Consider the following 24,168-nt stretch of genomic DNA (forward strand, 5'->3'; position numbering starts at 1 on the left):
CATAATTAAATAATTCAATAGGTCATGATAAGATCTAGACACTATCGCATTACCTTACTTTCTCTATTATTACAGAAAAGTCAGATAATATTAAATCCAACTTTGGTTGCTGTAAATTCATATTCTACTGTGTTACTCTATAATCTAATATTAACAATAATCATGAAATTCAAAGAAACTACATCTCAATGAGGGTCAAAGCATTGGTACAAAGCTTATTTTTTAAAACCAACTTCCATTATCAGACTGTGTGAAATAAATATGCATACTCTACCCAACAAGAAAGGCCCACAATTAGTAAATGTATTAACTGTGTTTTAGTTTAGTCATCTCTTTCCAAAGTCAACCAGTTAGGTAATGGTTACTGCCTTCATCATAGCTTTCAGAGGTAAATAAATAATCAGTTAAAGTCACATACACTACTGAAATTTATTTATTTATTTATTTTTCCCCTCTTTAATTCACCTCCGCCCCACTTCCACCCCTGACCTATGGATGTTGCCGTTTTCCCCTTACGAACTGGATCTCTGAAGGCGGGGCATCTCCTCCCACATGCTTGCAGCATGCACTTGGGGGGCCTGGCGCACCTGGGGTATGGTCCATGGCTCCACCTGGGGCGCAAACACAGGACCTTCTGCGTGTAAAGCAGACGTGCTAAACACTACACTATGGAGCCATGCCCCCGCTACTGAAATTTAAATATCATCTCATTTTCTAAGGTTATTATCTAGAGATAAAACTTTAAACAGATCAAAAAACCATATAAACAGCAAAATACAATAAAAATATGTAATTCATGCTCGTTAATCTTGTCTTCCCTGGTACTAGGTATTATCAGTCTAGAATACATATAGGACAAAGGACAAAGAATCTGATTTTACTTTTGAAAATCTTAAAGCAGCAAACTTAAAATCTAAAGGAAAGAGGTTTTAAATGTATCATCAAATCTATTGCATTTCTTAGAGGATAAACTATCCTATTCTACAACTAACTGAAACTTAAGTCTATTAGAGCTAAAATTTGCTTATTCTGGCCATTTCTTTGGAAATCCTTACCAAATTATATTCTTCTATTTACTGTTTTCTTAAAGAATTTGTAAACACCCTAAAAGAGATTTACATACACATGAAGCCATCCTTCATAGCAATTCTTTGTTGCTGCTACAGTTGCTATTGCCATACACGACATTATTATTATTTTTTTAAAGGGGAGTCTTTTGAAGAACACAAAAGACTGCAGAAGAGGTTATTAAAAGATTAATTTAGAGAAACTGACCTAGGATAGAATTTAGTTAAAAAAAAATAAAGTAGCAAAAGTTGAAGCTGACTTATTAAACTAACATAAGGTCCACACTTCCCTAGAGCAGTAGTGCCCAACTTCAATATTTCTGATCATGTACCATCCCAATTTTTAAAAATTTAATGTATCTTATTACAGTTGACCTTTGAACTACCCAAGAGTTAAGGGCACTGACCCCATGCAGTCTTTGACTCCCCCAAAACTTAATTACAGTCCCCTGGCATCACCGAGAGATTGGTTCCAGGACTCCCCCGCACTCTGAATCCCAAAATCCAAGGATGCTCAAGTCCTTATATAAAATGGTGTAGAACAATGCGTACAGTCAGCCCTCTGCATCTGCAGATTCCTAACCAAGGACCAAAACTACTGTTTTCAATCTGTGGCTGAATCCATTCATGTGAAACACAGAAATAAGAAGGGTCAACTGTATAGTTACTGCAAAAGTCCATATATAAGTGGACCCATGCATTTCAAACCATGTTGTTCAAGGGTCAACTATCTGTATATACATACTATTTAAAACTATACTTTTATAATATTGTGTTAATATAGAATATACATAATTAACAAACAAAAATATGTACAAATTTTCACCAACCTTATCCCTAACATAAGGCTGAAACAATTAGTATGAGGGAGTCAAAGTACTTTGGGGATAGAGACTATTCGGGGAAAAAAGACGACTCTGCATGAAGTGCCAAAATGAGGGACTTGGAACAAGCACACCTCGATACAGAGGTAGTAAATGAAAAAAGAAGAGAAAATAGCATAAATGGAAGACAAACGTGACAATTTCGAAAATTTTCTTGACAACAGGCCATATACAGAGAAAAAAGGAATTTCTCTTCCTTTTTAATATATGATTTCTTATTCCCAGGACCCCAAATTAAGCCATACATTTTGAGTTACTGGCTTAGCCTAAAAACTGTTTTTGAGACGATTTCTCTGAAATACCAGAAACTACTATATCAATGAACACTGCTCTACCAAAGTTTTAAAGTGAGAGTTGGAAATATATATCAAAATGAAAATTACATGTACCCTTGACCCAGCAACTTTACTGCTAGGGATATATACAATTCATGGGCTTAGTCATAAAAATTAACCAAAGATATCTGTACAAGGAAATTTGCCTTCTAATGAGAAAAGATTGGAAACAATCTAAGCATCCACTGACAGAAGACTTATTAATTATGATTCAACCATATACCCAGCCATTAAAGGAATGAGGTAGCTAGCTGTATGTGCTGGTGAAAAGTTCCACAAGATACATTAAGTGAAAAAAATCCAAGAGAAGATATACAGACAAATAAAATGAGCCATATTTGTATCACACATCTCACCTGGTGCCTGGGCAGAGTAAGCATGACAGGAAATGAAACAAGGCTTTCAAAAACAAAAATGTTAATTTTGCCAATCCTATGGTAAAAGGGAAAATACAAAGCTACACTAAGAGAAATGCTCAAGTAAGGAAAGTACATTTTTTATTGTCCCTGAAGCTTTCTTACATGCACTTACTGTATTTAACTTTCCCCCTCTAACTCATACACGGTCTCAAAGCTCTAATGTTCTTCAATGAACATTCAAAAATAAGAATACAACAAAAGGTCCTGTGCTCAAAAGTTAACAAAGGATACTACTTTCTCTAAATTCAATATTTTCAGGGAGGATCAGACAAGTGTAAAGGGGAAAAATGATGCAATGAATCCAGTTAAATGTGAATAGTTGTGTCTCTTCCTGATAAACCTTCAAAAAGCCTAGTGCTTTTTGACCCAAATGTCTATACAATTAACAGAAATTCAGGAGTTAGAGATAACTACACAGGAGTGAGGAAGAAAGAAATAATGTTTCCTTTAAATCATGCCATTTACTTGAAAGACTGCTCTGGAAGAAAAACAGAAATAAACAATTAATTTGCATTCCCAGAAGCAGCTGGCTAAGTTGGGGCAAAGAAGGACTAGGTGGAGTAATAAACAATAAGCCAACCTGAGCACCCTGTGATGACCCATTATTTTATAAGTAAAAGGACCTTGGGCAGCTGACAAAGGGTATAAAATGGCAGAACTGTTAAGAGCCAAGACAGGATGCACAATGATGTCTTAAGGCTAATTCAGCCAAAAGTGGGATGGCATACCTTCCTCTGTAGTTTCAAGTTACCCAGAACAGAAATTGCTAAAAACTAGAACAGAGCAGGAGAGAGGAGGAAAGGATGGGGCCCAACCACCTTGGAACAATTTCTGCTAAATCTCCCTTTAGCAGGTTACTTCAAACTCTGCATTCTTTTCCCTCTTTCATATGTTATTCTTTCTCATCTCCAACCTTCTGCCAGAGAAGCTGGAAGGTGGAGCAATAGGGAATATTTAGAAGGCCACAATACAGCTTCCTGTTCCATCTGACTCCCCTTCTCCCACACACACCCCCTACCATCCTTTTCCAGAGACAAATATTTGGTTCAGCTGTGTAAAAGTAATCTGAATTGTAGTCGATTTGGTAACCCCTAGTCATTTAGGCCTAATGGCAATACTGTACTTAAAGGAAACATGAATTACCAGCCATCACTTTCTCCTGCCTTCCAGAAGAGACAGCTTACTCTTCTTTGTTGTCACCTTCTAATTTAATGCTTCAAATCATCTGGGTGCAAGCAATTAGAAACTAAGCTTTATAGATTGTAAGTTGAAAGAGAGTAAAGCTTTGGGTCAGGACTTTAATAAGGAATTAATAAACATAAAGGCTTTTAAAGCAAGCATTTGTGACAATTATCGTCTAAGCTGATGGGTCTGTTAGACTCGTTTTCAGAGGACAAAGTTAACAGAAATATAACATACGGACAAGCTGTACATTACTACTCATTTTTAATCAACTACATGAGACACTTAAAATGCTTACTGACATCTTTCCTTATGGGAGTTCTATGTGATTAATGAGAAAAAATATCTTTCCATTATTTATTAATAGGTTTCGATCTGTATTATAAAGTCCAGAGATTATCATAACCTGGAGAAGGATAACCAATGTGTGTTGAAGATTTCTAGATGTAAGATACTGTGCTAGGCACATTTCTATGTTACTTCACTTAATATTTACAATAACACTCAAGATAGTAACAATTTGTCCCCATTTAACAGATGAAGAAACTGGGGTTTACCCAAAGTCACATAGCTAGGAGGTAACCTGGAATTTCAAAATAGGTATACTTACTTGGTTTAATGTACTTTTCACCATACCATAATACCTCCTGACTTGAAAATGCCCTGGACACATTGAGAACTCATTGAACTCATTCTCTTCTGAGAGAGAACTCCACCTACTCTGAGGCCACCCTGTAACCACTGCTTGGCTTGGTAAAGCAATCCAACTCTCCTTAACTAGCTACTCCCATCTTACGGTTACCATGAGACAACTTTGTGACACAAAATCCCCTTTTCTCCTTCAGAAGGAATGGACACTCTCTCCATTGCCTATTTTCCCACTTCCATCTATTATACCTCAGTGAATTTCTCATTTTTTTCATGAGTTTACATACACCCTCTTAATCTTTCCATTCTTTCTTCAGATCTTTACCAAGTTACTTCAGGATAATCTCTCTTTCTCTCTTTCCTTTATTTTGCCATTGTCACTTGAAAATTTAAAAAAAATCCTAAATCTGGCTGACCAATGTAGGAGCAGTGCTGAAGATACACCTGTACCAAAGAAAAGAGGGCTATAAGTTTCGAGGTGAAAGCAGATTTGAAGACTTGTGCCACAACTCTCTAAAATTCTTGAAAGCACCTAGTTCCCCCCTTCAGAATATACATGAATACTGATCTGCCAATTTATCACTTTTAATTAAATCTGCATTCTAGCATGAAAGAAATATTTCTCACTTAAAGATACTGCTTTTCTGTTTTATGTATTGAGTTTGGCTGAGTATCATCTTCCATCAACTTATAATGAACAATGTAGAATTTCAACTATACATTTTAAGTCAAAACAAATTATAGTGGGCAAGCTTAGGAATCTAAACATCACTCTTTTCTATAAAGAGTAATTTTCAATTCAAAAGATTCTCCTAATCAATAATACCCCACCTATACCAGGACCCATTCAACCTCTTAGGAAATTTCACTTGTAGAAATTTCACTTTGTCTAAATGAAAAGCACTCAAAAGAACCTATTCTGAAACAGATAAGGCTAGATTTCACAAATTACTTCTGACCCAAAGCATTTTCAGCTAACTCTTTGCTGTCTGAAGGATGCCAGTTACATTAAATTGGATATTAACATTTCTAACCTATGTACGAGTCAGTGAAAAATTACAACTTTAACATTCTATCAGCATTAGAAATGCAAATATCAATCAACCTTAAGATCAACTGGTTAGACAAAGCAAGAGACAAAGAAACACATGATTAATACCGATTTAACAATTTGCAATTTGTAATTCATAAGCTTTCTATTCTCATCCTTCAAAAGCAGTTCGATCTAAGGAAAAACCATTTCATCTCTAAAAATAAAATCTACTTCTTGTTTAGGAACATTCTTTGTTAAGATATACCTCTGTATAACTACCATTTTGGACCTATAAAGCATATCTAATAACTATGCCCTTTGATGATTTCTAAATTGCTAGTATTTTAAAACATCCTAATTAATAGGAGCATCACTTATAATAACAACAACTGGACAAAAAAGGTCCTTCTGGTTAGTGCTAGCAACAATAAAAGATGTTTAATAAGAGAATTTACAGACTAAGATCAATCATTTATACAATATGACAACTAAAGAAAAACCTGTGATCATTTTTTAACCATAGAAAAATAATTTATATGTATTTAAGCCAAAGTTAACAGACATTTCAATATGCCTGAAGCTTCCTCTCAAAAAAAGCAGAATCTAAGCATATTCTGCATTTCAAATATTCATCACCAAAGTCTTCTAAAACAATGTTAATAATAAGAAAACAGTGGTATTTAGAAATAGTAAAATATCAAATTTATGGCAACTCAAATTGTTCAAGAAACAGCTATAATTTATCTTAAAAAGGAGTGGGAGGTGGGGTGGATAAAAAAGATCCAAGCGAAACAGAAGCCTACATTCTGCTGGATCTAGTTGTTTCGTCCATCATATGTCAACGATTCAAACACTAATATTAAAAATACTTATTCTATTAGGAAACGACAAATTTTCTACAGTCTTATATAATAAAAGGAATATTAAAAATATTTCTTAAACTTCCCTGTATATTATGAACAAACATTAAACACCTAAATTATTTTTAATATGTACTATTATAGTAACCAAGACTCACTCCAGAACAGAAAAGCGTTAACTACTTAACACCTTTTATTTTTTAAACATTAGAAAACAGCTATGTCTTATAACCATTTAGTAACAAACTTAAATCAATAGTCCTAATATAAATACTATATACAATAGTGTATACAAGTATACAAATTTATCAAAACTAATTATCTCAAGTCTCTCTTAAAAAGTACCAAAGTTAATATATGTTGACAATATATGGTAGAAAACTGACTAGTTTCCAACCATTTAATAAATTCTGTAATAGAAATATATAATATTTGATTAGAACAGGACAAGAACCATAAGATATAATGTGCAATAAATTTTTTTTTTTTTTTTGTCTAAAAAGAACTATTTAAACTATACGATGTCTTTGGGAATAAGTTGTTCTGATCATATCTAAATATTTACAATTTTTAGAATTAGAAGGAACCAGTTACTGATCATTTAGATATATGTGTAGCTAAAAAAAATCCTCCCACCCAAGGCTCCACTCCTGCCTTGGAGTCTAAAATGTTAGACAAATCACTTCAACCTAATGGCAGTAAAACAAAATGAGGAATTCTCAAAACAATTTTCACTTTTAATATCTTACTCCATCTTATGATATCAAGACTAGCAATGTTTAGTAGAGGCATGATGACTAGTCACGAAACTAGAATTGTCTCAGAACTTGAATAAGCACAATTTTCAAAGTATTATTCCAAGCCAAGAGTTAATATATCTTGGACAATAAAAATTACATTTTAACATTAGTCCAAACTAGACAAATTGAAATCTGACACAAACCCTAATGTGACAGACAGCAAGTTCCCTATTTCCCCGAATCTCCTCCTTGCCCAATAATAAAATATTAAGCAAGATACATGGCTACCTAGGTAGGACTCATTTCCCAGCCTCCCTTGGAATATTAGTGGAAATTATGTATGCAAGTTCCCTTAAAGGAAAAGAAAATATTCTTCCCTTTTCCTTCTTCCTACTGGCAGACATGACAGTAACCATCTTCGACCACAAGACAGAAGCCACATAGTGAGAAGAGCAAAGCAAGACAAAGAAGCCTAGAGCCTCCATACAATCTCAAGACTGCTTACATAGACTTTTCAAATAAATATGCTCCTACCTTTCTAAGTCTGTCACAATAGCCGAGTCTATATTTTAACTAATATATCTAATATAAATGATTACTGAATTATCTACGTAACTGCTTTTTGTATTAGTATAGGCAAACATAACGATGTATAAATGTACAGTTACTAGTATGTTTTTTCATATTTTAAAAATTACATGCCAAACACCATTACATTTTATTTCTAAGTCTAATTTTCCCATGTATGAAAATATAGTTTTCCTGGAAATCCTGGAGAATTTAATGTAAGTATATATGTGTTCATGACAGGCAGGTGAAAAATATAATAACCTACAGAACAAAACGGTTAAAGAAGAAAACACCTTCCCACTTAAATTTCACTTAAAGTTACATAGTAAGTTATACATATTTTTCTGTGCTGAACTAAACTTAAAATCTAAAAGAATATCATTATTCATTGATTTTCTCTTAACACTGCTTTCTCAGGAAAAAGATTTAATCTCAAGTTTCTATCAGATATAAATACCTAAACATAAAGAAATTAACATGTAATTCTATCATATAAAAAATGGTTTCACATTTTTACTTATTCATGATTATGAAATTTTTACTTATTCATGATTATGAAATTTTTACTTATTCATGATTATGAAAAACAAGTACTGAAGTTACCTGAGACTAAGGTAAAAATGAAGACTTCAAGGAAGGAAATGCTGTAGAGTTGAAAAAGAAATCATGGTTGAATCTCTATCTTTCACAGGCTTCAGTGACCCTCAATACCACCTTAATCACTTATGCCATCCAATACCTACAAAAAGAAACAAAAACAAAAAAACACACAACAAAAGACATTACTTATGGAGGAAAAAAATACTGTTCAAATATAATATGGAGAAACCGGTACAAATAATAAAGTGATCATCCTTTGTGAACAGTAAACTATTCCTGAATGACCACTGCAATGACTTGCTTTTAAGTATGAAATTGGAAAAACATAATAGGTAAGTAGTAACTGTGATATAACCCCGGCCCGATAAAGACTAATTCGCCTAGATCTGGAATCTACAGTTTCAGAGATATGGGATGGTAAAGGAAATTCAGAGGATGACAGACCTAAAAGGTTAGAAAAGAGAAAGCAAAGATTAAGAAATCACTTAATAACACTATTCATATCTATACTATAAAGTTTATGAAGAAAGAAGCAAACAATACCAGACCTTACAAATAACACAGAACTAGTCATATATAGAATGTATGTGTAACCAAAGGATTACGGTAAAATCATATTAAATACCTAGTTACAGAAACATAATCAGCAAGGTAATCTTTGAAAGGAAAAGCTGACAGAAAGATGGAACTAATCACAGGAAGACTATGTACCATATCCAAAAGAAATACAAAGGAAGAACATCAGCTATATACACAAGAAGAAAACTTTGACAGTGAGTATATGTGAGCACAGAAACAGACTAAAGAGTTTATGGAATTTCCTACCATAGAGGTCTTTAAAAATATTAGATTCCTATCTATCAAGTATAGTTTAAAATATTAGATTCCTATCTATCAAGTATAGTTTATACGCATTCCTTCACAGGAAACTTGGAGACCAGATAATATATGAAACATCCTATGATTTTATATCAATTTTTCAATGGTGCAAAGTCTTTCTTACCTAAAACAAACCAGTAATAATTCCATCTTTGAACTTCAGAATGTAGAATACTAATTCATTTTTTAAAAACATTTCAACATTGTATCTTATTTTAAAACTTTAAATTGTGATGGTGTTATTCACCCCTCAGTATACTTCCATTTCAGAATTTCACTAGATATTCATGCATGTCTATTTTTCCAGATCAACTCTGGTCCAAAATAAAATTTCTTTTCTTTCAATAGTATCGTATCATATATAAAGGATAGTAAAATGACAACAATAAAGATAACCTGGGCAGAGGAAGGGGGGAAGTCATAATACAGAACTGCTTCAATATATCCTCTAAAATACCCAGTTTTCAACAGTATGTTTATTTCTTAAAAAAGGAAAAATGTGACCCATATTAATAAAATAGCAGTTACTACAAACTGTTTCTGAGTATCCCCAGATGTTGGTTTAAGCAAACAGACTTCAAAACATCTATTATAGGTATGTTAAAAGTACAAGAACCCACGTTTTAAATTTTTTAAATTATGAAAACAATAAATCAACAAATAAATACATTTTCAATAAAAGTAACGGAATTATGTAAAATAACACCATGGAAATTCTGAAGTTAAAGAGTACTGTAACAAAAACAAAAAATTTACTAGAAGAGGTCAGAAGCCGACTCAAGATGGCAGAAGAAAATCAATAACCTTGAAGACACATCAGTAGAAATTATCCAGAGAGAAAAAGGTTGAAGAAAATTGAACTGAGCCTCAGAGACCAACTTACCAAAATTTCTGGAGTCCCAGAAGGACAGAAGAGAAAGGACAGGAGAAAAAAATGTTTTTAAAATAAACTACTAGCAAAAACACCCCAATTTTTTTTTTTTTTAAGAAATAAATTACAGGTCTTAGAAGTTCAATGAATTTAAAATAGGATAAATACAAAAAGACCCATACATAGACATATCATAGTCAAACTGTTGAAAGCAAACTCAGAGAAAAATCTTGTAAGCATAAGGAGAAAAATGACTTAGCATGTTCAGGGACCATCAACAAGATTAAGAGCTGACTTTCAATCAGAAGTAACAGAGGCCAGAAGACAGTGGAATCACAGAAGACAGCTGGAGGAAAAAAGCTGTGAACCAAGAAGGCAGCAAAATTATTCTAAATGAAGTCTTTATAAGGTCTCATTTAGAATAATTATTCTAATTATTCAAAATGAAGGCATTATAAGGTCTCAGATAAATTAAAGCTGAGAGAATATTTTGGTAGCCAACCAGACTAACAAGAAATAAGGAAGTCCATAAGCTGAAAGGAAAAGACACCAGTCTCAAATACATAAGAAGAAAACAAAAACATAAATGGTAAAAATGTAGATTAAAAGGCTATACAGTCATGCACCACATACAACATTTTGGTCAATGATGAACCACGTATATGACAGTGGTCCCATAAGGTTATCATCAAGCTGAAAAATTACATAGTGAGGTCGTAGCCGTCAAAATGTAACAATGCATTACAACTGCCTCCTATATTCAGTAGTACAGCAGCATGCTGTACAGGTCTGTAGCCTAGGAGCGATAGGCTGTACCATACAGCTTACGTGTGCAGTAGGCTATACCATCTAGGTTTGTGTAAGTACACTCTTTGATGTTAGCACGACGACGAAATCATGTAATGGCAATCATGTAATGGCCATCATTAAGTGACATGTAACTATATTTTTCTTAACATTTCTGTGAATGGATCCCCATCATTAAGTGACATGTAACTATATTTTTCTTAACACCTTTAAAAGACATAAGAATGTATAAAGCAACAATTATAACATTTTATTCTTGGGTTTATAGTATATATAAATGCAACATATGTAAATATATATAAAATACAAGGAGGAGAAAATATTTTACTGATAATGAATTAGTATTAACATTAAGCAAACTGACAAAATACATATTAGAAATCCTACAGCAACCACAAAAAAAATCTTCAATTACATTTAGTAAAAAGAAAAAAAATCAATGGAGTAATTAATACAGAACACTAATAAATATTTAACACAAAAGAAAGCAGTAAAGAAGACACAGAGGAATAAAATCCATAAAAGATATATAAACAAATGGCAAAATGGCAAATGTAAATCCAACATGTTTGTAATTAAATGTGAATGGTCTAAACAGCCCAATGGAAAGGGAGAGTCTGTCAGACTGTACAATAAAACAAGATTCGACTATATGCTGTTGACAAGAGACACAACTTTACATCCAAGAATTAAAGTAAAATGATGGGGAAAAAAGGATATACCATGAAAATAGTAACCTTAAGAGAGCTGGAATACTTATATTAATTAGACAAAATAGACTTTAAGACAAATCCTACTAAAGACAAAGAATGATATTTCATAATGGTAAAGAGTCAATAAATCAGAAAGACATTATAACGATTATAAATGTATATGTAGCTAAAAACAGTGTCCCAAAATAATGAAGCAATAACTAAGATTATTAAAAAGTAAAATGAAAATTAAACAATTATAGTGGAAGACTTCAATATTCCACTCTAAATAACTGATAGAGTAATTAGACAAAAAATCAGCAAAGATACAGAAAAGTTGAACCATACTATCAACCACCTAGACTTAACTGGCATATATAGAAAACTCCAGCAAACAGAATATATATTATTTTCAGGCACACATGGAACATTCTACAAGACACATCAAATGCTAGGCCATAAAACAAGTCTCATAAATTTAAAAGAAATGAAGTCATACAAAGTATGTTCTCTAACTATAAAAGAATTAAATTAGATAGCAATTAAATTAGGAACTGAAAAATCCTCAAGTATCTGGAAATTAAACTTCACAAACTTCTAAATAATATAGGAGTCAAGAATTAAGAAAGAAATCAGAGAATATTTTTAACTGAATGAAAACAAAACAAACACCAAAATTTGTTAGGAATGAAAGATAAGACATTACTATTTAGCTTCCCAAATTAAAGTATTCTAAGAACCTGAAACTAATGTAATTTATATGTCAATTATACCTCAAAAAATTATTTTCGAGATTTATAAGGGAAGGAATATTATAAACAAATTTATGCCAACAAATTAAACAACTTTTACGAAAGACAAATTCCTAAAAAGTCATAAAGAGGAAATAGAAAAATCTGAATATGACAAATAAACTAACTGAATTAGTATTTAAAAATATTCCCACGAAAAACAAAGACCAAGCCCAATGGATTCACTGATAAATTCCAGCAAACATTTAAGGAAGAAATACCAAACCTTTATAGACTCCCTCACAAAACAGAGGAAGAGGGTACATTCTGCAACTTGATCTATGAAAACAGAGCTACTCTGATACCAAAGTCAGGCAAAACCATTACATGAAAACTACACACCAATGTCTCAAACAAAAACACAAAAATGATTACCAAATATCAGCAAACTAAATCCAGCAACATATAAGAAGGCCTACACATGATGACCAAGTAGGATTTATCGCATGAATACAAAGTTGGTTTAACAACTGAAAATCAATTTAATGTAATGTACCATATTAAGAGAATAAAGGACAAAAACTACATGACTCTCTCAATACACACAGAAAAAAAGATTTGACAAAACTCATTACCCATTCATGACAAAAACTTACTAAACTAAGGCTGGAAGATAACTTCAACTTAATAAAAAGCATCTACAAAACACCCACATCATACTTAACGGTTAAACGCTAAATGTTTTTCTCCTAAAAGTCAGGATATCTATTCAACACTGAAGGTTCCAGCTAGTAAAATGAAGCAGGCAAAAATAAATAAAAGCAACTAAAGGGATCCAGATTAGAATGGAAGAAATGAAACCGTCTTTATTGTCTAGTGATTCTGTATGTAGAAATTTTCCAGTGAAAGTATAAATGAACTACAAAAACTAATGAGTTCAGTGTGGTCTTAAAAAACAAGTTCAGCAAGGTCACAAGATATTAGATCAATAAATGGAAATCTATTATATTTCCATAGTGATATGACAGCTTTATATCGTATCTTCCTATCAAAAATTTGAATTAATTCAAATTTTCTTTATCCTTCAGTAGAGCTTCAAAATTTTCTTCAAGGAAATTGAGCCCAAGCATTTTATCCTTTTAGTTCTTTTTGTAAATGTATACCTTTTCTTCTACTATTAGTCTTGATGTCTATTGTATAAAAATTAATTAGGTATATTAATTTTATAAGCAGTCCTTTTACTGAATTCTCTTAATGCTATCAGCACAAAAACAGGCAGGCAAGTGAATTGAATGAAACTGATTTCAGAAACGGCTACCCCTGCCCCCACTGACAACATTAAAATTTAGTATATGATAAATGTGGCATTTCAATTATGTAAAAAATATACATCATTCAATAACTGAAATGGGGACAACTGGTTAGCCATCTGGAAAAAAGTAAAACTGAATCTGTACATCCATTGCTTATAGCAAATATATTCTACATTAATCAAGATTTTAAACAATTTAAACCATAAAAAGTAATTTAAAAAGCCTGTATAACTTTTATTCAAGTACCATAGTTCACTGAATTGAAAACTACCAACCTTAAAACACGTAACTATTTTATGTGTCACTTAGAAAGAAAACAACAATGTCAAAGCATCACGAATCAGTGATTCATGTCATCCAAAGATGTTAAAATATGGAGTGAACTGTGAGTCCTACAATCAAAGGTGAGGACTTTCTAAACCTTACACAGAAACCTTCCAAGTCCCAGCCATGAAGTAAAAGATCACTAAATTCAAGCATAAAAAATTAAAAATTCTATAAGGCAAAAACCATCAAAAGATAAGCAAAAATTCACTGAAAATAATCCACCTAACAAATGACAAGGGGCTCAACATATGACTAAATGGATCACTAAAGATACATATACCCAATAATAATGGAAAAAATGCTCAAACTCACTCATAATGAAATTTTGAAACTACTAGGCAACAAAAAACTGACAAATACTAAAAAGTTTGACACTAGCTAGGAATGAAGAGATTCCCATTTTCCTAGACTACTGATATTGGGGCAATCTTTTTGGGTTTTTTTGGTTTTTATTTTTTATTTTTTAAAGCCTATAGCACCTGGTATTTCTAGGTGGTCTCCTATCCAAGTACTAACCAGGCCCAACTCTGCTTAGCTTCTGAGATCAGACGAGATCAGGCTTGTTCAAGGTGGCATGGCCATAGTGGGGGAATCTTTTTAGTTAGGCAATTCATCTGCCAAATTATTATTAAACACACACACTGTTTCACCCAATAATTTTTCTGGTAGGAATTTCTACTGTAAATATATTTAAAAATATGTACAAAGACACACCCAAGAATATTCACCATATTACCATTTGTTACAGCAAAAAAATTAAAAAGCTAAATAGCCGTAAAAGGGTAACTAGTTAAAATAATTATGGTACATCTAAATATTGGAATACTACAGAATACAGAATAAGAAGGAATGCTATGCAAAGATATATTAGTTAACAACAACAAAAAAGATATGTTACTAAACAACATGTATGGTATGATCTCATTTGTATGATGAATATGTAAATACAAGTATAGATGTAAATGCTTGCATATGTAGAAAATGTCTGGAAGGATACACACACACACAAACGCACACGTTAATAGTGAATGGGAATGAGGAAAGCCACTTTTTTTTTAACCTTAGAACATTCTCTTCTGCTTATATGTGTACTCTTCTTATAACAAGCGTCGGTAAGGAGTGAAATGTTGAACGTGACAATTACCAGAAAATGCAAAAAAGGAGAAAATCTGAAAACATGGCCACTAAAACTGCTAATATTTTCAAATACTTGTTTTAAAATAATTCTCAAATAAAATTTATGAGAAACTTTAGGATTTTTATGACCATTAATAATTGACATGAAAATGTGTGCCACTAAGCGATATGTAAATACCGTGAAAATTGTTAAATATTTAATTTTCTTTCACTCTGAAAGATAAAAGCACAGGTCCAATGTATGCACCAACATAGGCCAACAAGAAAGGAGAGGATCGTCTCCTTTTTTCTAAAATAAGGGACCTGGGGCCTAAAAAAGAGACATGAAAGTAATCTAGTTAAGTGAGAGAAGATAATGGTCCTCATCCTATAAAACTAATAATGTTAATTCACTTCAATATACAGATGTTTACATTTATATATAGTGGTATCATGCTATGTATAAATAATATTCATGCTACATATAAAGAATAAAAAAAGAAAAGAGATTGTCTAGTAAATGCAGTTGTTAAAGGTGTGTTCACGTACAAGCATATGGGCATCTAACACAGGTAAAAAAATAAAGACTGAAGAAAACAGTGTTGGATTACCTCTATAAAACATGTCAGGCAAATGCCCATCCTGCCAGATCACTTGGCTGAATTTCCAAGCTGTTGATTCCTCCCTCTATCCTATAAAAGTACGAAAATACAGGTTATCCTACAAAAGAATCAGGATTAGACAGTCTTAAAGTCAGGTAAAATAGTTGTATCTAAATGTGTTATGTCTAACAAAATTCTTTTCATGGTAAATACTTTTGGATTAAATCAAATTAGTAGCAACTAACACTTAATGACCTATCAGTGCTAAATGATATCATGAATATAAAAAATGACCCAGGCACTAACTGGACTTTTTCAAATTTAACTTCTAGTTGAGGATAAAGATTTCTTTAAAATCAGGGCAATAACCTAGAATTATCTTAAACAACTTAAAATAGGAAACAGCACAAAATGTGTTTCATTAAAATTTTATGTGATATCCTCCATTAATTAAATAGTATTATTTCTTGATGAAATCCCACAGTAACATTCCCCTCAGCTCAAGAGTTTAAACATAAAAATATAGTTTCTGAAAATACAAAATTAAGTATTTAACATTTTCAAGGCAAAGGTATTTAATTATGCTATAACTGATCTTTTAGCCAAGGCTAATGCAGAAAATTAACACCTTATGTTAATATTGCATTGATATCGGACACATAATTTTCTTTGTGTAACTATTTTTTCCTGGCATTTGAAAAGGAGATAATGAAGATTAAAAGCTGAAATTTTATTAGAAACAACAGGGCAAATATAATTGTTTACTTGAAAATAATGAAGTATTTTATATAACAGTCCTAACACATCTTAGGGCTCAATAAATACCTTGCAAATCAATAAAAGCTACAGAAAAGCAGAAAAAATTAAGAAAACTTTTAAATCTGTAGAAAATAACCAAGTTTATTAATTCGAAGTTGTGTTTCTATAATTTTATCAAGGGATTACAAACACTACTGCAGCCTTCGGACAATTCAGCATTTTCTAGTCCTAAGCCAGTCAGCTTTGTTACAAACAAAATAAATCTATCTTAAAAAAATGTATTTCTATTAAGTTCTAATTGGCTGCCTCAAAGTTTTGCTCCCAGACATTCAAGAGTATATATGCCATTCTTCTCAATTATGTAAAACTATTTTTAAATGTTATTTCTATAGTTATTATCAAAAAGATAATAAAAGCCACAAAACACACTAAAGTCATGTGCCACTTAACAACAGGGATATGTTCTGAGCAATGGGTCATTAGGTGATTTCATCATTGTGCAGACATCATAGAGAGCACTTATACAAACCTAGATGGTATGACCCACTACACACCTATTACTCTGTAGGAAAAGAAAAATAATTTCCCCTCTACCTTTCTGGGTTCTTGGCTGAGACATCCTGTAATAAGAGACAGATAAACAGGAGAAAAATAAAAGTTTAATAACATGTATACATGGGAGACCCAGGAAAACTGGGTAACTCACCAAAAATGGCTGAAGCCACCACCTTAAAGATCATTTCACTAAAGACAAAAAAAAATATGGCTGGGGGGAGTCAGTTATGGGAGGTTACCAGTAAAAGCACAGTAAACAGGGTAAGGTGGTTAAGCAGATATAAGTCTTCAGAACTGATGAGAGTTTCTAGAGATAAGATCATCACCCCCAACAAGAGAGACACCCTTACTAATGGAGATTTCCCTTACAAATGTATTTTACAAATTGTACCTTCTACTTGGTTTTCAGAGTTTCTCCCAATTCTGCAATTTCTTAAAATTAACCAGCCTAAAATAATACTTACGCCAAACAGACATAGTTTGGAGGGCTAGGCCATCACTAGGCCATAGGAATTTTTCAGCTCCATCATAATCTCACGGAGGACTAAGGTTGTAAATGCAGTCCCCATCACTGCAGGATATGTCCTCAAGCAACACATGACTATGTTGTGGTAGACATTATTAAAAACAGGTAAAGTGAAGCAAAATTATCTGCCCTACACTGCTATTCAGTATTCCGTGTTCTTTAGTGTAATCAACTTTTAGAATTTCTAACATAGCTACAGAAATAAAGTTGAACAGAAAAAGGATGACAAAGTCTACATGCAGGAAATAAAAACATCTGAAATTATACATTTTATTATTTTACATTATGAGCCTTTTAAAAAATTGACTGGATGTATCTAGTCCACAATCAAGACATTACATATGCTGTCACATAATACTGTAGCATCTACATACTGGACAAATGTTTTTGAAATGTTAACGCTCTATTTAAAACATTTTCACAAAAAGCCTACCCACCTTGCGTCGCTTTTTATTGAAAGGCCTAAATTAAGGTTATTATATATTTAAAAAACATAACTAGAGATTTAAAAGAGAAAGAAACAAAAAGTAAAATAGTGAAACAAGAAAAATAAACGTGATTCTCTCAAACATACATACACTCTTCCACACACAAAATAATACAACCCCGAAGTCTAAATCTATAAACAAATTTTGGAATATTTTTCCCATCACCACCTTTCCTCCACCATGGAAACACATAATTTTCCCTAACTCACCTGCCACAAGGTTTCTGTCTCTGGAACCCTAATTCATTTAGCATTATCTATCAATTTCATTTCTCCTTTCAAGTTTCTATCCCTTATGATGGTCTACAAGGCCCTTCACAATCCACAGTGCTATCTGCTCCTCCCCACTACTCCCACCACTCCCATGTCATCTTTCAGATCTCATCTTCTATACTCTTCCCCTTGCTCACTCCACTCATGCCTCACTGAACTGACCTTTTTATCTTTCTAGATCTTCCAGTATGCTGCCACAATAGGGCCTACAGCACTGGCAGTTCCCAGGCCTGGAACAATCTTCCCCAGAGGTACTCCGAACTAAAACTCCCCTACCTACTTCAAGCCTTTGCTCAATCATCATGTTAATGAGGCTTTTTCCTGCCATAACATTTAAAATTGTAACCTGCCCCCACATACACTTGCCCAAATCCCCTTGTATCCATTATACACTCTGCATCGTATTTACCACCTTTTAACATATTATATAACCTACTTATTTATGATATTTACAGTTTTACTGCCCCCAACTATAATATAAGCTCCACGAGGGCAGGAATTTTTGTTTTATTCACTGATATATTTCAAGTAACTAAAACAGTGCCACACAACACTATCTCTCAATTATGGAATCGCAGATAATGACAGTAAGGCATCAAGAGAAGCCACATTAAACTAATGAAACAGCAGAACCTGGTTCTCAAAACCAGCCTGGTAAGGTTCTGGCAACATTATCCTCCAGCTGGGAAACTTCCCTAAAAACGCCTGAAGGTCTTAACGATAAAGAGATTGAACCTACTAAGGAGTCTACTGTAAACTTTATGAAACAGTTATCAAACAGAAACAGTAATTCTTAGCAATGTAAAGCATGATTTTCAGAAGTACTGGTAGAAAGCTACAAAAATTGCATATATTTTACAATAAGTAGAAAGAGTTTCTTTAGCTTTTCAAATATCTCACATGCTTCATGTTTTAGTTCTAGGACAACTTCTACCTCATAGAATATTTTTAAAGTATACCTTTGTATTGTTTGCAGGGTGTTATTTTCAGTCTACCAAATTATGTTTCAACTGTCATCTTTGCCTAGAAAAGTAAGATTGCAAAAGATGAGGTTTTATGAATTAATGTATCAAAATCCAGATAAAAAATGTGTTAGTAAAAGAAACCCCCACAAAAACTGTCAAGAATATGAATTTCTAAGGCAATAAATAAAATTTAATGTAAAAAAAAGAATCTAATCAAAACTTAAACGTTTTATAATCACTTCATTATACTACAAACCTCAACATCACTTACAAATGACCATTCTAGAAAAGCCATTCACTGATAAACAACAGTTCTTTGGTTAAGATTGTCTTTTTTAAAACCTCATTTTTAAAGTTTTATTGAAATGGGTATGCTTACAAATTTTTAACCTTTTATGCTCTCACAAGCACTGCCAAATAAAAAGGCTACTTCTACTCTGTAATCAAGAAAAAACCCAAAGTAATGAAAGAATAGATAATGGCACACGTGGCATAAGAATCTGAAACAAAATATGCTTTAGCATCTTTTAAAAGTCCTCTAGCATCCTTTAACTAGAAAATGATTTTAACATAATTAGTAGAGTTCTACTTTTATATTAGTTCTTTTGCGATTTAATGATGCTTTCTGAATGAAGTTTTTTTTTAATAAAGAGTGTATTCTATGAATATGGTTAGAATTTCTAAATAGCAACAAAGCACGGATATATGTGTTCTTTTAAGAACTCTATATGAATGATGGTCTAACGGTATATTTTTTATGACCCAGATCTAGATCTATCCATCCCAAGGAGGAATAACAGTCCAACAAATTCAAACCAACCACCTTAGAGATTACTCTACCCCCCGTCTTTCTAGAACCATTTTCCATTTCTACTCTCACCAAAAATCAAGCCAAAATCTCATAAAACTTTTCAATTAATGCAATTAATCTACTTAGTTGAAAAAGAAACTCCTACAGCCACCAACTGGAAATTTTCATCTGCCCTTGACCTTTTCAAATCACCTAACCAGTAAACACACGTAACATTTCATTTGACCCTTACAACTACGTGGATAGGCATTATTATTTGTCTCTGTTCCATAGATGTTGAAACTGGGGTTCAATGGGTTAAGTACACAAGGGTCACAACACCTAAGTGTCAAGTCAAAGACTTCAACCAGATCCTCTGCCTCCTAACAAATGTCTCTTCTGACACAGCACCACAGGAAAAGTCATTCCCAAGTTAAAATATATTTAATGTTACTCTTAGATATGGTCTGGGAGTCAAATAATATAATAAACACCTTTGAAGTCTAACATCAATGAACACAAAATTTGAAATTACAATGCTACCTATAAAAATAGTTACCACGTGATCAGAGAAAATTTAATTCATCTAATTTTTATGACACAAAAATTATTCCACTGTAGTAAGGGAATCCTACAAAAGATTATAGGAATAACTATTTTCAAGTGTTTATTTGATTTTTTAAAGTGTCAATTCTTTGAGAACAAAAACATGTCAACATATTATTAAAAGTCAAAGGTAAGAGGAAACTTAAATTATTACTTCTAATATGAAATACAATTACTCTCATGTAAAAACCTGCATATAGTTCATAAAAGACCAGCTCATCTTTTGACAATTTTCACCTTATCCAATACCAAAGTCAATCATTCTTATCTCCTCTTTCTAGAACACATGCCCACAATTATACTAGGCACTAGACACAATGTAGAGGTGTGCCCATACATAAAGGAAATGGTTTTTAATCTGATTAGGAAACTGAGATTCACAATCAGAGTCAGAGAATATCTCAAGAAGTAGCTGCAATGGAGACCAGTGATTTCTCTATAACTGCAGTAACTGTCTTAAGTTTGAAAATTCATGAAATATGTTAGTGATTTTTTTTTTTTATTAGAAGTCGATTTAGCAAGTTAACTCATTGTTTAGAAACACTACCTTCCACTAATTTAGAATGGACATTTTCTTATTTGGGTCAATTTATTCTCAATTACAAAAGTGGGAAATATAAAAGCAGAATTTTTTATCTTTCCATTTCAGTCTATGAATTAGAAAGAAATTAAACTGGATGCATAATACAAGATTTTCAGTGCTGTTTTGAAAAATGTTTTAATATTAAAACACTATCATGTATTACTGGAATTATTAAACACCTTATAGACAAATAATCTATTAAACAAACACATCTTTGAAGAAAATACCCAGACTTTATAATCTCATTTTAATTAACTATATAGCAAAATTCTGTTTATGTGATAGCACCCTAGTAAAACGGCATGCATCTATTCCCTCTCATCCTCTTGAACTGGTTGTAACTGACCTCCCAAAAACTTTTTAGGTATCCAATATTGTGATTTATAACTGAAACAAACATTTATATAGTGCTTAATTAAAACGTCACAAAGCATATATCCATACACCATTATTTTCAAAGCTGAAATAACCCACCAGATGGAGATCATGCAGGTTCACAAAAATTAAGGGATTTGAACTTTCTGTCTGGATACAAATAGCAGAGATCTGTTTTTTCCTGCCCCTCCTCACTAAACACAGCTATAAACCATGAAAATTACATTTTGAGACAACAAAAGGAAAACTCTGAGAAGTGGTAAGAAGACAGCAAACCAGTTTGGGGCCCCGAGACTGGACAAACAGAAGAACAGCAGAGTGTTTTCTGTCCCTATACCCAACAGAAGAAGGCAATCCATACTGGCACTTCCTGACTACCAAAATTTAGCAACTGAAGACAGACCAGATAGTCACATTCCTCCCCCAAATTAAACGGGAGTCTCTCTACAATATCAGGGGGAGATAAACTGGAAGCCTAGCCAAGAGCAAAGACTAGGAGAAGCGATTCTTCCTTTTCCACCTGGCCTGAGACTCCCATTTTCTGCCCTGAGATACAAAGTCAAGTAGGCAAAACTAAGGGACCCAGCCAGAGCAAGCAGCTTAGTTTGTGCCAAAACTCTCTTCCCTCGCCCAGAGATACAGAGACAGGAACGAATGTTGGTATCAGGGGAACCAGTAAGAGGATCCCATCATAATTCTCTCCTGAGACAGTTAGAAGCCTGACATGGGGAAATCCCTTTTGCTCCCTCAGAAGCACCAGCAAAGACCAGTGGGAGCCCAGTAGCATCATGATCAATCAAGCTGACCAAAGAGTCTGAAAATTAAACTGCCACTAGAACCAGAGCCCACAAAAGTGGGCCAAGACCTATATGCTAAATCTAAATAGGGTAACTACCTGCTAAAATAAAAAATGTTAATAGGGCCCAGGATCTCCTAATAAATAAAATAGAAATGACCCAAGAAAAATCACAACATGAGAAAAGATAATCAACTAAGGCCAATAAGATCAATCAAATGTTAGAATTATCTAACAAAAATTTTAAATCATAATAAAAATGTTTTAGCAATTAATTATAAATTTTCCTGAAACAAGTGAAAAAAAGGAAAATCTCAGCAAGAGAAGCTATAAAAAAGAAGCAAAAGGAAATTCCAGAACTGAAGAATACAGCAGTCCCCCTAATTTGTGAAGGATATGTTTCAAGACCCCAAATGGATGCCTGAAACCACAGATAGTAACGAACCCTACATGTATTGTTTTTTCCTATACATACATACCTCTGATAAAGTTTAATTTATAAGCTAACCACAGTCAGAAATTAACAATAATAAAATACAATAATTATAACAATATACTACAATAAAAGTTATGTGAATGTGGTTTTCTCAAAACATCTTGTACTATAATCACCTTCCTCCTTGTGATGTGAGATGATAAAATGCCTACGTGATGGGGTGAAGTGAGGTAAATGACAGGCATTCTGACGTAGCATCAGGCTACTACTACAATAGTCAGATGGAGGATCATCTGCTTCAGGTGATCCTGGATCATCAAAAGCCATGATGATGTCAATGGTTGAATGTCAGCAGCAGATAATATTGATGTTTGGGAAATTTTAATATTTTCGGACTGCAGTTTACTATGAATAACTGAAACCATGAAAAGCAAAACCACGGATGAGGGAAAACTACTGTAACAGAAAATTTTAAAACTCACTGTAATGGCTCCATACAAACATGGAGATGAAAATCACTGTACTTGAGGACAGAAAAATAAAACTCACCCAAAATAAACGAAAAAAATTAAGTCTTTTTTTGTCCTTTTTTTTTAAATTATTAAGTTCATTGGGGTAACACTGGTTAATATAATTATATAATTTTCAAGTATACATTATAATTTGACATCTATATATTCTATTGTGTAATTACCACCCAAAGTCCAGTTTCCTTCAGCTACCATATATTTGATCCCCTTTACCCACTTCGCCCTTCCCCTACCCCCCTATAGTTGACTCCCTTTACCCAGTCTATCTCCCCGCTCCTCTCCTACCCCAGTAGTAACCACTAGTCCATTGTCCATGTCCATGAGTCCCTGTTTGTTTGTCCTGCTCATTTGTTGCTTTTAGGTTTATATCCCACATATAAGTGATATCATGTGATTTTCAACTTTTTCTGTCTGGCTTATTTCGCTAAGCATGACTATCTCGAAGTCCATCCATATTGTCGTAAATGGCAGTATTTTATCTCTTCTTATGGCTGAGTAATATTGCATTGAATATCTGTACCACAGCGTTTTTAGCCAATCACTTATCGTAGGACACTTCAGTTGCTTCCATGTCTTGGCCATTGTGAATAATGCTGCTATAAACATTAGTGTGCAAATATCTTTTCGGATATGGGTTTTCAAGTCTTCGAGGTAAATATCCAGTAGAGGGAATACTGGATCATATGGTAGATCAATTCTTAGTTTTTTGAGGAACCTCCATAATGTTTTCCATAGCAGCTGTACCAATTTGCAGTCCCACCAGCAGTGTATGAAGGTTACTTTTTCTCGGCATCCACTCCAACAATTGTTA

General features: G+C 33.1%; 1 protein-coding gene and 1 pseudogene across 4 annotated transcripts in view; both read right to left on the reverse strand.

The window, feature by feature from the left end:
- Positions 1–24,168, reverse strand: part of ZNF148 (zinc finger protein 148) — a 107,494-nt gene that overhangs the window by 59,452 nt on the left and 23,874 nt on the right. For 2 of the 4 annotated variants that reach the window (XM_025052138.1, XM_025052137.1), the window contains exons 1-3: positions 19,236–19,292; positions 15,686–15,766; positions 8,342–8,477 (exon numbers count right to left, since the gene is read on the reverse strand). The gene's annotated coding sequence lies outside the window, so the exon portion shown is untranslated. Of the gene's footprint in view, positions 1–8,341; positions 8,478–15,685; positions 15,767–19,235; positions 19,293–24,168 lie in introns of those variants that run through there. The other 2 variants (XM_006905581.3, XM_015596080.2) reach the window with 2 other exon arrangements.
- LOC112486165 lies at positions 14,426–14,544 on the reverse strand (annotated as a pseudogene).

This window comes from Pteropus alecto, unplaced genomic scaffold, assembly GCF_000325575.1.
Source record: "Pteropus alecto unplaced genomic scaffold, ASM32557v1 scaffold251, whole genome shotgun sequence".
Taxonomy (NCBI): Eukaryota; Metazoa; Chordata; class Mammalia; order Chiroptera; family Pteropodidae; genus Pteropus; species Pteropus alecto.